Here is a 15,613-nt window from a genome sequence, read left to right as displayed (position 1 = left end):
TCTTTTATGAATATGGATGTACATGTGCCAGAGTACACACACACACACGCACACACACACACACGCACCAAGTATATATACCACAAATACTCATAAATAAGTATACCACACACTTATAAACACACACACACACACACGGAGCAAGTATAAATATTTTGTGTTTAGTCTTGTCTATATAAACTCAGTATAGGGTTTATATTTCTATGACGGGTTATTGTAAAATTGTGACAAGGTTTAATAATAAATGATTAATTGATTAAACGTATCTTTCAATGTGATGAATAAAGTGTGCTGTAAATGAACAGTACTAATTCTGAAAATGGCATACTAAAAAAATCAAAATATTAAGACTAAGAAAATTACATAAAATAGGGACCAAGGAAAGAGCTCATTCAACACTAGCTCTGGCATAAACATGGCATTGACGATTCTTTTATAATTTCTATTCAAGATAGAACTGTAAGTTCTCAGCATAGTCATTGGGCAAGAAAAACCAACAACTATTACTAAATTAGCATTGATTTCACTGTAAAGAGGCAATAAACCTGTGTCTAAAGTTCTAATGAATCAAACAAAAAATTTATAACAAATAGAAACATATATATATATATATATATATATATATATGTCAGCAGACATTCATTGCTCTACCATAAACCACACCTGTCACAAGACCTGACAGGCTGCCTGCAGATCTTATTCATGGTGTTTGTTTGAATATGCTTGGCCCATGGAATTTTGCACGATTAAGAGGCGTAGCCTTGTTGGAATAGGTGCAGCTTCCTTGGCAGAAATGTGTAGAAATGTTTGGAAGGTTCCTGTGCTCAATCTCTGCCCAGCAGGGAAGAGACCCTCATGCTTGGTGCCTGCAGAAGATAATCTCTCCTTCTGGATGCCTTTGGATCAAGATATAGAACTCTTGGTTCTTCCTGTACCATGTCTGCTTGAAGGATGTCAAGCTTCTCACCACAAAGATAATGGACTGAACTTCTGAAACTGTAAGTCAGCCCCAATTAAATGTTGTCTTTTGTGGCAGTTGCCTTGGTCTTGGTGTCTCCTAAGAGCAATAAAATTATAATTAATGCACCCATTCTATTAGTAACCCCAGACCCATCCTTAGCACTGCCAGAGAATACCAGTTACAGGCTTTCATCTCCTTTACATCCCATTGATCCCTTAGATAATCTCTCCCTAGACTCCCCTCTCTCTTCCTCCAATGCCAGTAAGCATTCTACCTATGAATTTATCATTTAAGCAGGACATTAAAGTTGATGGCACTTAGCTAACACACTCTCCGAAAATCCAAAAAGAAAAAAGAAAGAAAACAAAAGTACACAAACTCAACTACAACATATCCATAATTCGGCACTTAGACCTGTAATCACCCTGAACCATATGCTTAAATGACAGCATAAGAACACAATCAATATCAGGTGTGGGGAGGATGGAGGGAGAGAGTACTGGGGAATGCAACTGGAATGGGGGTAGGAAGCATCTCTGGGTTGAGATAGAAACTGAGGAAAATAGAATCTTCCAGGAATCTATAAAGATGACCATAGCTAAGACTCCAAGTGATGGGTGATAGAGAACATGAATTACACATTTCCTGTAACCAGACAAAAGTTCTGGTAGAACTACTGAGACACCAAGCTATCCACAAAACCTTCTACCTACAATTTGCCTTGTCCACCATGATATGCCAAGATAAAAGTGGCACAGAAATTGTGTAAGTAGCCAATCAATGACTGGAGACCATGAGAGGGAACCAACCTCTACTATTACCTGAAGGATCAGAAACAAGAACGTGGACAGCCTACAAACCTAAGACAGAACCAAAAATAAATGGCAAAAAAGTCAATAAAATTATTCATAATGATAGTTTACTATATTCATAGATTAGAGACTAGCCTAAATATCATCAGGGTGGATTCATCTAACAACTGATGGAAACAGATGCAGAAACCTATCCCAAAGATTAGGTGGAGCTGGGGGAATCTCATAAAAGAAAGTGGGAAGCATAGCTGCCAGCAGCCATGGGTTACTGGGTTCCTGAAAGGAAAGATGGGGTTGGATGGGAAAGGCAGCAAGAGAAATACCAAGCCAAGACAGTTGTCTGATCAAGACCCAGTGTTTACTTATGAGTCTGAGCTTATGAAGGTGGGGGAACCCATCCCACACTTTGTCAAGATCTGTCAGAAAAACAAGCTCAGCTGCTTAGCAGGTAACTACTTAAAGGAAGCTGCAGATGTGGCTTTTGTAGACAAAAGACTTTACCTAGGTTGGAAGACTCCACCCTAGGTGAGCTAGCAACTGTGGAAAACCAGGTCTGAGCCAGCCTGCTCAAGGCTGGGGGTAGGGCACAGGGAAGCATTGTAGAAACCAGAAGGTTCATGGACATCACAAGAAAATGCACAGAATCAACTAACCAGGGACACATAGAGATTGAACCAACAACTAGGGATCTTTTGTAGAACTAAGCTCAGCCCTCTGCATATATGTAACTTGATCTTCTTTTGGGACTCCTAATAGTGGGACAAGCCAAACCAGTAGGAGAGAAGTCCAGCCTTAATAGAAAAGGAGGTATCTGGGTTGGGGAGCAGGGCCGGGGGAGGGTATAGGGGACTTTCAGAATAGCATTTGAAATTTAAATGAAGAAAATATCTAATAAAAAAAAGAAAAGGAGGTATCTAGTCCTTCAGCAATGTGACATGCAACAACTGGTTAATATATATTGAGGCGGGCCTTTTGTCTAAGAGAAACAAAGGAGTGGATGGGTGGGGTATATAGGGATGGGTAGATCACTGGGAGGAAAGAGACAATATATACGTCTCAACATCCACATTAAACATTACCTTGGAGTAAAGGATGCAAAAAGATATTTCAAGTAAATAGACACACAGGGCAAGTTGGTATAGCTAGTTTAATATCTGACAAAAATATATTACAAATCAAACTTAATAAAAAATGATGTGAAAAGACACTACATATTTATCAAAGAAAAAATTTACCAAGATGACATTTCAGTCTTAACATATATGACCAAAAGAACAAGGCCACCCATCTTGGCAAAAGAAACACTACTACACTTTAAATTACAAATTGACCCTCAAATATTCATAGTGGACAAACTTCCATACCCCATCTAACCAATTGTCACATCATCCAGACAAAAACTAAACAAAGAGATGTTGGAGCTAACTGGCATTATAAAGTAAATGAACCTAATAGAAATTTCCAAAATACTCCACCTACGCAAACACAAAAGAACACATCTTTTGCCCAAGGAGTTTAGAGGTCTTGTTAGGTGAGAAGTGGGGGGTGGACACAGCTTTGTAGAAACAGGGGTGTGGGGAGGAGCTATAGGGTGAGGAACAGTTGGAGGGTAGACAGGGAGTCAGGGATAAAACCTGGAATGTAATAAATAAATAAATAAATACATACATACATAAACAAACAAACAAATATCAAAAAAGAACACACCTTTTTTTCAGTACTTCACCAAACGCTTCATACAATTAACAATTTACCTAGACACTAAGCAAGTCTTAATAGACAAAAAAATAATACCAGTCATCATCCTATCACAGCACCATGGATTAAAGCTGTATATCAACTACAGAAACAACACAATTTTTATAAACTCATGAGCACTGAATGAGTCTCTTCTAAAAGAAAAATTGGTAAAGACATAAACAAATAAGTGAAAGACATTCTAAAATTCTTTGAAAATGAATCACAACATAGGCAAACTTATGGGACACAATGAAAGCAGCGCTAAAAGGAAATTCTACAGCACTAAATTCCTAGATAACAGCAACAACAACAACAACAAATTGGAGAACCCTCATATTAGCAACTTAACAGCACACCTGGAAGCTCTAGAACAAAAAGAAGTAAGCATGCTCAAGTGGAGTAGTCAACAAGAAATACTCAAATTAAGGGTTGAAATAAATAAAAGAACCATACAAGAAAAATCAGTAAATCAGAGAGTTGCTTCTTGGAGAAAACCAAAAAGTTAAACAAACCCTGATTCAAATTAAGACACATAAAAGAGAATATTCAAACTATTAAAACAAGAAATAGGAATGGTGACATAAAAAACAATACTAAGGAAATCCAGAGAATTTTAAGAACATATTTTACTAAGTTGGGAAATCTAAGAGAAGTGGATAATTTTCTCAATAGGGAACACTTACCAACACCAAATCAAAATCAGATAAATTATTTAAATTGAACTATAAATATTAGTGAAATAAAAGCAGTCAATAAAAAAAAAAATCTTCCAACCAAAGAAAGCCCAGGGCTAGATGGTTTTAACACAAAATTCTACCACACTTTCAAAGAAGAGTTAGTGCCAATATTCTTCAAATTATTCGACAAAATGCAAACAGAAAACATTACCTAATTCATTTTATAAGGTCACAGTTATATTGATAAACAAAGTATCTAAAGACTCAACAAGGAAAAATAACTACAGACCGATTTTTCTTATCAAATTAGATGCAAAATACTCAATAAAATACTTGCAACCAAGTAGGCTTCATTCCAGAGATGCAGGTATAATTCAGTATGAAACAAACAAACAAACAAACAAAAAAATCAGTAAGTGTAATCCACCATTTATACAAACTGAAAAACAAACAAACATGATCATCTCATTAGATGCAAAAGAGGCATTTGACAAAATTCAGTATCCTTTAATAAAAAAGTTCTGGAGAAAGTAGAAATATAAAAGACATACCTAAATTTAATAAAATCAATAATTTACAGTCAGCCTACAGCCAACATCAAATTAAATGGAGATAAACTCAAAATAATTCCAGTAAAACTAGGAGCAAGGCAAAGCTGTCCACTAGTATTTGAAGTCTTACCTAGAGCATTAAGAAAACTAAAAGAGAATGCGACACTAAATTAGGTGCTTCCCCTCAGAGATGGGTGACTCCACAGAATAGGTGGAAGAAAGATTGTAGAAGTCAGAGGGGATAGAGGATAGCATGAAATCACAGTACTTGAGCCACCAAATCAAGTATGCAGGGCTCATATGGGCTCACAGAGACTGAAGCAACAACCCTGGAGTCTGCAAGGATATGTAGCAGGTTCTCTGATTAAATGTTTCAGTTTGATGTTTACTGTAGAACTCCTAATAGTGGGAGCATGGCTGTATTTGACTCTTTTGCCTGCTTTTGGGATTTTTCTCCTATTGTGTTGCCTTGTCCAGCACTGGTATGGGGTACTTTGCCTTCTCTTGATGTATCCTAGTTTGTCCCATTTGGCTGTCATCTCTTGGAGGTCTACTCTTTTCTGACAAGAAAACACAAAGGGAGTGAATCTCAAGGAGAGGCAGGTGCAGAAAGCTGAAGCACTGGAGGAAGGAGAAACTGTGGTCAGATGCATTTTATTAGAGAAGAAGCTATTTTTAGTAAAAATAAAATTAAGAAAACAATATGATGGGTCAATATAGTCGATTTGTTGCCAAAAATATTTTAATTTGTGAATAATTAAAAAACTATAAAAGTCGGAATATGAATCAATTACAAGTTCATATATTAACAATGAATAATATGAAAAGGAAATTAAGAAAATATGCATATATATCATGCATCACAAAAAAGCATAAAATTTTGCATAAGAAAATCTACCAAACTTTTTTGACAGAAGATAATAAGATATAGATATAAGGAAATACATCCTCATTCATAAGTTAGAAAACAATATTGTTAAGACAGCAATGCCCAAATTAAGTTATACATGCTTGACTGAGTTAATGAAAAACATATAAGATTTTCATGGTAATTTTATGTAGCTGTTGTTGTTGCTGGTTTTGCTGTTGTTGTTTGATTTTAATAATGTTGGATTTATAAAATGAATTTTGATGTCTGATTCTCTTCACCTTGAGGGAAGGATTTGAAAAATTAATCGTGTTTTATATGCTTGAATAGAGCATTCACTGTTTTTTGTTTGTTTGTTTGTTTGTTATACGTTGGGGTTTTTTGTTTGTTTGTTTGTTTCAGGTGGCTGCCAGGCATTCTGAATATGACAGACACAGCCAGTGTGCTGAATACAGAGAAAGAAACCACCTGCATAGTAGTATCCAAATAAGTTACATCATGATATATCACATACTTCTTTTTGCAATGGGGAGATGCTATGAGATGGTATGTCTAGGAGTTTTCATATCTAATGCATTTGACACATTAACTGTAAGAGCTGTGATGATCACCAGTCCACATCTCTGGATCTATTCTGACTAGAATTGAAAACCAGGTCACTGCATTTTACTTCCTATCAATACTTCACTATATCCCAGAATCCTAGATAGTAGCCAAAGATCTGGTTAATCCACAGAAAATATATGGCATTGGAAGTACCATGCACATCTTACCCCTATAAGGAGAAACTGGGGAGAAGTTTGAGATTTTTCAATTTTCACTTCTGTATTGAGCTGAGAGTATTAACTATGCCAGGCTCAGCCTCCATCTTTTTCCACTTGCATTTGGTGTTTAGACTATATACTGAGTTTTCCTGAAAAAAAAAAAAAAAAAGGACGGGGCAGATAGAAACTAATCTTATAGATGACTCATGAACAAGATGTGGCATAGATTGTATGTATTTGTGTTCATTACTTTACCAGGGTGTTCATCCTAATTTTGTGTTGCTATGCCAGTAATAGTAAATGGTAAGAAGGTAGCTTCTTTTTCCTTACCAGATGCAGTGTGGCCAGTTTCATGGAAGACCAGGATGTAAGAACCCCACGACTAATTTTCAGACTACTCTCAGATGATGAGTACATAATTGTGGCTTATGGATCCATCATGTTGCTGAATTAAAAGTGATTTATTTTTTCATTCTCCCTAGAGAATGTTCAATCCCTCAAGTGAAGGAAACCTTGAGTAAAACATCAATCCCCTAAGGAAATGATGACATATTAAGGTCCAAGTTGTAGCTATAAAACCATTTATCTCCCTATTATACCTAGAAACTATTCCCTAGGGGAGTGTGATTTATTAGCTACTCGGCTTATAAGTGAGTGCATGATAACAGTAATATCACATTGATGCTCTGAAATATCAAAGGTAAATATGAAAATAATTTTTCTCTGCTACTAGAGATGATCATAACTTATGATAAGCTATTAGATTTAGTTTAGATATATTGAGTATGTCAGAAATGTCTCTAGGATGAAATTTTTCTTCCAGGGCCAAATAAGTTTGTTTTTTTTTTAACTTAATAATTAAGAAGTTCTGAATTCAATTTCCATTACTATCTTGCTTTGAGACTAAAGTACAAAGAACTAAGATATGTCAGTCACTATTTTCTATACTGTGCAGTACTGAGACTCAAGTGAAATGGATATAAGAATATGCTCAAAGTGGGACACAGAGACTGTTCAAAGACATTTAGGATATTAGAATAGGTAGAAGTTTTAAGGACATCCTTCTTTTTGGACAGAACTACACTAGTCTTCATTCATGATTATTTTCTACCTCATGGAAGAAAGTAAAATATTCTAAAAGTATTCCTTATGCTTTAGAACAATATCCTTTTCTCAAAGTCTAACCTGTGTAAGAGACCAACACACATTCTGAAGGTATATACCTCCAAACTCATCAATGAGGGGAGACTCAAGATTAGGAAAACCAATGGTAGAAACTGGTTGTATCTTGGCTCTGCTTTCTCCTTTCTTGTCTTTGGATACTGTATGTTTTCACAGAGAAGTACTGACAGACATCTATGGAATGAATGTGATAGTGTATTTAGTTACTTATCTTGTTGATAATTGAGGGCAGAAATAGTACAAGAGCCAGAGGATAGATGAATATATGGAAAAAGTGTCTTCGGAACAAAGCAGGGAGGGCATTTGCACAAACAAACTCAGAATAACTCTGACAGAAAGCACAAGATCTCTGCACACCCAAGCCAGATAAAATCCAAGCACAGAAGAAGTGAGTCAAGAAGCCCACCCTTAGCTAAGAGCTATTTACAATCTTAAGCTGCTGGTAGAAGAGTCAATCTGTTTTTAAGAGTGTAGCTCCTGGTAAGCCAACTATCCTCCAGCAGAAGAATATACTTCAAATAATTTTTGACGGACACAAAAGAGCATGATTAAGAATAAAAAAGATAGGAAGTAGGATAGGCAGAAAAAGAGAGGGTAAATATGATCAAAATAGATATGAAATAATACTGTGTGTTGATGTGTGTGTGTGTGTGTGTGTGTGTGTGTGTATGTATGTGTCAGAGAGAGAGAGAGAGAGAGAGAGAGAGAGAGAGAGAGAGAGAGAGAGAGAGAGAGAGAGAGAGAGAGACTGAGGGAGGCAGAGAGAGACAGAGAAAGAGAAGGTAAAAAGAATTCAGATGAAAGAAACATCATAATCATAATTAAAGGAAAAAGTTATGTTGGTGATACTCTATATGTTTGAAAGACTGTTGTGGGAATGGTTGTATTTTATTCTAACCTAATTTCACTTGACCTGTGCTCACAGATTCCTTTAAAGAAGAATGGGTTCGGAAAATGGCTCTTCAGTGACTGAGTTCATTCTGGTGGGATTAACCAAGGACCCTGATCTCCAATGCCCTCTTTTCGTCCTCTTTCTAGTGATGTATGTTCTCACTGTATTGGGAAATCTGAGTTTGATTACCTTAATTGTACTGAATTCTCACCTTCATACCCCAATGTACTTTTTCCTCTTTAACTTGTCACTAGTTGACTTCTGATACTCTTCTGTGTTCACACCAAAAATGCTAATGAGCTTTATATCAGAGAAGAACATTATTTCCTATAGAGGATGCATGACCCAACTTTTCTTTTTTAGTTTTTTCTGCATTTCTGAATATTATGTGTTGACTGTAATGGCCTATGATCGCTATGTGGCCATATGTAATCCACTCTTGTACAATATTGTCATGTCTCCTAAATTATGTTTGAACCTCATACTTGGCTCATATATAATGGCATTTTCTAGTGCCATGGCTCACACGGGATGCATGCTGAGACTGACCTTCTGTGATGCAAACACCATCAATCACTACTTCTGTGACATCCTCCCTTTGCTTCAGCTCTCCTGCACCAGCATCTATGTCAACGAGCTGGAGGTTTTTGTTGTAATAGGCATCAACATTATTGTGCCCACCATCACCATCTTTATCTCTTATGGTTTTATCATCTCAAGTATTTTTCGTATCAGCTCCAAGGAGGGCAGGTCCAAAGCCTTCAGCACCTGCAGTTCCCACATAATTGCAGTTTCTCTGTTCTTTGGATCAGGTGCATTTATGTATCTCAAACCATCTTCTGCTGAGTCAATGAATGAAAGTAAAGTCTCGTCTGTCTTTTATACCAATACAGTTCCTCTACTGAATCCCTTAATCTACAGCTTGAGGAACAAAGATGTTAAAATTGCCTTGATAAAGACCCTGAGTAAGAGAAAGTGCTGATCTGAGTGAGTGTCCTTTCTCATGTAGTTACTGGGCTTGGAATGTCAGTTTTATTAGTTCCATTTGTGTGGCCGTTATAATATCTTTTTTGTTTGTTTGCTTGTTTATTTGTAGGGAGAAATAAATTTGAATCTCATTTCAATAATTTATTTCTGATTTTTTATAGATAATGACTTTTTTCCTTACCATTGCCATAAATAATTTCTCTTGTTCGTTTACATGTAAATTAACAATTCTAATGGAGAAAGTTTAGGTGTTTGAAGTAGAATAATTTTCACCATTTCCTCCTGTGAAGAAAGATTAATATGTGATAACCATGTCACTTAATGTGTCCAGGAAGTAGAGGGATTCAACTATACCAGCTTTTAGAAGCATGCATTTACAAGATATTTCTATTCTGGTTATTCCTTCCTTTATTGGAAGATATTTTCTTTACAAAGCTGAAATGGAAAGTTCCAGAGTAAATGCAAGTTGCCTACTTATGTATTAAAGTACTATGAATGAATTATCTTTCAGCAAAGAGCTCTGTTAATTTGTTAAGTCGTTTTTTCCAGTAGTTTTAGGCATGATTTTGAGCCAGAAACATTTGGAATGGCTGACTAACATAAGATATGTAAGCTTTTTAAAAAGTATTTAGAGAATAACCTAAGTTATGATAATACCACTCAGGGATAAGATGTTTATTATTATTATTTTAAGAAAATTTCAAAAACTGATTATCCTTAAGATACCAAACCCAAGGATATCAAATTGTAATTTAAGCATTTAAAGTTAACATAAATATCTTGTTAGTGTTTAATTTTTCTAAACATCATGTTTTTTAATATTTTGAAATTTAGCATAAAAAATCATTGGTCTTTTATAGTAGTCTTTTGACATTACTGAACCCTTCACCTACACTTTAGAATGTTTATGCCATTTATCTATCTGAAACCAATATTTACCTGTTTGATATATCCTTAACAAGTAATTTTACATATATTTACATATATTAGATATAAAACATGTGTATGTTTTGTAAAATATTGTCTGGTGTTTATCTCTTGATTAGCACTTTCATTTTTAAAATCTGTTTATATGTAGGTACTTGAATAAGTGTAGATGCACATTGGACATACAGGAGTTCAGAGGGGTCAATAAAGCACACATGATAAACAGTACTATAGTTGATGAATCTTATGACCTTCCATTTGATTGAATAAAATGGACTCAGGTCTTCTGCAAGAGCAATAATTGCTTTCAACAACTGAGCCATACCTCTTGTGCTAATAAAATTATTTCCTTTGTTAAATGAAAAGTATATCTAGTACTTAAAATCTCTGCTGTCTTGTAGCTTTTAGCATTTTGTAATCTTTGATCCACATATTTCCCTCTTTCTAACTGTATTATATCTTTTGTCTTTATCCTTTTACCTATATGTCCTAAGTGCCTGGAAACACTGTTGAGTGCTTAAGACTTAAACAAAATTTTTCTTTATGTGTTTCCATTGCATTGATTATTTTTTCTTGTATAACATGGATACCACTCACATTGAATTGTTTATGCATATGTATAAGTCTGAATAAAGTGCAACTAAAAGCTAATTCTATCTTTTTAAGTGAATTGGCCTTTGGATATTTATAGAGAGAACTCTTATAGATCACATGTATTATAGAAAACAAGATGAAAAAAAAAAAGGTCCATTGTCATCCCACCCCAACCCCACCCCCACACATAAGAGAATGAATAAAAAAATGGTGTAACTAGTTTTAAAAATCAACTAATGCGAAACAGAAACTGATAATAAAATGTTGTGCTTATTTTTCTCTCATGATTTAGCTGGAAATCCACAATTACCAGATCGACAACATGGAAAAATTGTCTTTGTTTTCCATGGTATTTGAGGGGGAAATAAAAGATATTGACTTTGAAAGTGTATTGTTAGAGTTTCCAAGTCTTTAGATACTGAAATGTTTATTTGTAATATCTATCATCTCTTCATATGTGTATCATCATCATTTTTCTTCAACATCTTTCTTCAAAATAAAAATCTGAAAAAACAAACAAGCAAACAAAAAGAAAAATTAAAAAATACACTGAAATTAACCAGAGCCAAACTCTATATATTGCACTGAACTTCCTATACAGTTTCAATAGGCAAATTGAAGATGTGGATCTTCACATTAAATTTTACACATTTCCTTTTGAATATGGATATATTTTGATGAGCATATCCACTAACAAAATTAAGAATATCTAACAGAACTAGTACTACAAAAAAGTTATCTTTATATATATCATCTTTCTTTTTTATTTATTCTTCTCTCATACGATACATCTTAACAGTACTCTCCTCCCTTTCCAGTCTTCCCAGACTACACCCTACCTGCCATCTCCCCCAGATCGACAGCTCCTCTGTTCCTTTTCTGAAAAGAGACAGCAACCCAGTAGGAGGCAAAGGGTTCCAAGAATCAGAGAAAGAGTCAGAGACACTCCTTCTCCCACTCTCAGGAGTTTCCCAAATCCTCAAGCTAAACAACTATAGCATATATGCTGAGGACCTATCCCAGACTCATACAGGCTCTCTGATTGCTGCTTCATCTCTGTGAGCCCCTATTAACCCTACTTAGTTAATCGTAACCACCACCACCCCCCAAGCCTGAAGCAGGCTGATCCAGACCTTGACCTAGCTGCCACTAAGGAAATTACCTAGGGTGGAGCCTTCCTGCCTAGATGACTCTATTGTTCAGCCACTACAGCTGTTCTCCTTCAAGACACTGCTACCTGCTGAGAGGCCACTGAGCTATTCCAGAGACTACACCCTATCCTGCAAGTCATCACCTGCAGCTGGTTCCAGGATCCAAGAATGGATTAGTGAGGGGTGGGCCTTCCCCCTCCCCCCCTTATAAGCACAGTTTTCTATTAAACATTCGAGCTTTGATCAGGAACCTTGACTTAGCTCCATTTTTCTCTTGACTACCTAGTTTCCCTCTCTTTTAAGCCCCGGCTTGCCTCCCAGGTGCCAGCTCTCAACAGTCTGGCGCCCGGAAAGGGATCTGAGGAATGGCAGAAAATTGCTGGAGGAATGCTGCTTGGTGTGGAGCTCCACGGGAAGAAAAGGAAAAGGATTGTATCGGGCACTGAAGCAACAGGTACACATGTTAGCGCTAGCTTAAAACTTCATTTTTTAAAGTGTTGCTAGAGGTATGGGAGGATACATGCTAAGTTTAGAATCCGTGCTAACCCAGTGCTGGTTTCCACTTAGGTTAGCAGCAGCGAATTATTCAGTACTAGGAACTGATCAGGCATTTGTCCACAGTTTTCAAGAACTGCTTTAGGCGAGAGGAATAAGGGTTTAAATTAAATAATCAGGCAGATGTCTGCAGTCAGGAGCTGCATCAGGTGGCAGGAACAGGGTTTGTAATAATAAAATAATATAGAGTAAAATGGATTTCGAAACTCTGCTAGAGGCAGAGAAAAATTGGGGGACACCCTGCCTTTTTCTCTCTGGTCCCTACAGCAGAAGTGCTCTGCCCTCTTTGTGTTGTCTAATGTCTACTCTAATGTCTGGTGCACCACATGTCAATCCATGTGTGTTTGTGTCTAGTTGTCTGAATGACTGAATGTCCTGTGTTTCATGTTGGAAAATAAAAGATGGCTAAAACTTTATTGGCTGGTTCAGCAAAGCTGGGGGTCCCACACACTTTAGCCAAGGATCAGGCACAACAGGGGAGCCACTGGTGGAAAAGCTGCTTTCAAAGAAAGTGAGTCTACAGCCTCTTAGTTTTAGGGCAAAAAAGCTGATAGATTTTTTTTTCCTGGTAGGTTCTCTGCGATCTTTATTATTGTGTTTGGCAAATGACAAAGTGCTATTTTTATCTTATAATTATACTAGAAAAATTGAAATTATTTGATTGGTCTAAATTTATTAGACTCATGTAGCCGCTTCATTTGGTTTTTTACTGGTCTTAGAGGTGTAATATGCTCTGTGTGTCTTCATTGTAAAGTATTAGCTTATAAGTTATTGGGTATGATCAAAAAGGTTTAACACTGGTTACTAGAAAGTTAGCTTTAAATTGGTAACTCAGGTTTGGAGTCTTTCCAAGACGTGGTGAAAGACCCACAACGTGAGGACTCCCCCACGTTCTGACTCAGGAGAGGCGACACCCCAAAATCACCAACGAGAAACGGTCTTGCTGCAAATTGCAAGAGGATTTTTATTCAAGAGCGCTCTCGGGCCCATGGTCATACACCACGCAGGGGCAGAGGACCGTGGCGCCCCAAGTAGCTGAGTAAGGGGGTATTTAAAGGAAGGAACCACAACTCAAGGAGGTGGGAAGGGCGTTGTTGGAAAATACCAAAAATACCAGTTAAGAGTCACAAGGAAGTACAAAGTCACAAGTGTCAGGTTGTCTCTCAAGACAGTCTAAGAGCCCCTAACAATCTAAGAGCCCCTAGCAATAGCACCTTTGCATAGTGGGTTCCAGCAATGGTCAGGGTGGGTCAGGGTGACTTTCTTTGAATGAACACTCTTTGAACCCAGGAAGCAGGTGGGTGGAGGAAGGAATGTCGCTATCTGTTTTATGATTAGCATACCTTGGAGCACTGAGTTTATTACTCTTTCATTCCCACATTCTTCTTGTTAGTAGTTCTAATCTTAGAACTAGACACTATCTTTTCTCTGACATACTTGACCTTTTAGGGCATGGTACTGTTGTCTCAAATCTAAAAGCTGCACTGCACTAATTTTTGTTCTAATAAAGGTGACTTGCCTATTTAACACACATGGACCTATAATTAAAAGCAGAAGCAAAATCAAAAGGGGTCCCATAAAGGTAGAAAGTAGGGTCGTCAAGAGTACAAGATAAGGGCCTTTCCACTGGAGTTTCAAGGTTTTCTGCGTGGAGACGTCTAATGTAGCAGGTCTTCTTCTCTTGAATAGGCCTTCTGGAGCTGCTTTTTAGCTCGCTGTTTCACTCACTGGAGCACCTTGAGCCTAGAGAACAAAGGCTGGGAAAGCAGCATGTCAGTACCATGTACAAAGGCTATTTTTACCAGTGGAGGGGAGCCCCCTGTAGAGTAATTTATAGGGGGGTCAGTCTAAATTGTCCAGGGGTGTTTCTATCCCTGAAGAGCATAAAGGGTAGGAGAGCTATCCAATCATAGCGCCAGTCTCCGCTGTCAATTTGGTAAGGGTCCCTTAATGGTTCTATTCATTCTCTCTACCTGTCTTGAGCTTTGGGGCCTGCATACACAATGTAACTTCTAATCATTTTTCAATATCTTGGCCAGTCCCTGATTTACCTGGGCAACAAAAACAGGTCCGTTATTGGACCCAATTACCTTGGGAAGATTTCTTTTAGAAATTCTACCTCATCATAGCACAGGCCTTGCAGCTTTTGACTATTTTTTCTGCCAAGTCAGAGAGTCCTGTAACATAGTAGTCAAAGGACCTAACCACACCTTTGAATTTCTTGGCCCCCAGGCCAAGTCAAATACTGTCCATAACTTGACAGTGCTCAGGGGTGTATCTAAAGCTGGTCTCTCTGATGTCATAATAATCTTTAGGCTCCTTGACTGCCAGGATCATTGCTCCTTGAGCCCCTGTTTGGCGGTTAGATCTGCCATCTGATTTTCTTTAGCCACAGCATCTTAGGTCTTTTTCTGCAGATGTTAACAGCCCTCTTTGTATATTGCCCCGTACAGTGGCAAAAGCATACCTGTTGTCAGTGTAGACTTTTATTTTGCCATTTATAGAGCTTGTCTTAAAGTCACAAGTTCAGCTTTCTGGGCCGACGTCCCTCAGGAAGCCTGCTGGCCTAGATCACTTGCTTTCTGTTCACCACCATACTGCTGTCCCCGCCTTCTGCTTACCTTTAACCTCGAGGCTACTGTCATCAGTGTACCAGCTCGTACCCTCAGGCCAAGGCTGATCTGATCCTTCAGATCATTTCTTCTGCCAGAATGTCAGCACAGTGATGAGTAGGTGCAGTCTCACGCAGTGGGACAGCAGGTGGAATGAAGCGAAGGTCACTCATTTAGACAACAAAAAGCTCTGATGTGTCACAGGAGCATTGGTAATGCTTTCAAGAGTGTGGGATGCCACTACAGTTATTTGCTGTCCCAGAGTGAGCTTATCAGCATCCTTGACAGGCAGATTATGGCAGCAATAGCTTTCAGGCAAGAAAACCACCCGCTGGCAACA

General features: G+C 37.5%; 1 non-coding gene across 1 annotated transcript; it reads left to right on the top strand.

The window, feature by feature from the left end:
- Positions 1 to 8,496: 8,496 nt before the first annotated feature.
- On the top strand, positions 8,497 to 9,429 carry Olfr915 (olfactory receptor 915). The gene has a single exon (NR_160723.1). It is a non-coding gene; the product is annotated as an olfactory receptor 915, transcript variant 1, non-coding (transcript).
- The last annotated feature ends 6,184 nt before the right edge of the window (positions 9,430 to 15,613 follow it).

This window comes from Mus musculus, chromosome 9, assembly GCF_000001635.26.
Source record: "Mus musculus strain C57BL/6J chromosome 9, GRCm38.p6 C57BL/6J".
NCBI lineage: Eukaryota > Metazoa > Chordata > Mammalia > Rodentia > Muridae > Mus > Mus musculus.
The sequence above is the reverse complement of the archived record's forward strand: the minus strand, read 5'-3'. Positions and strand labels throughout refer to the sequence as shown.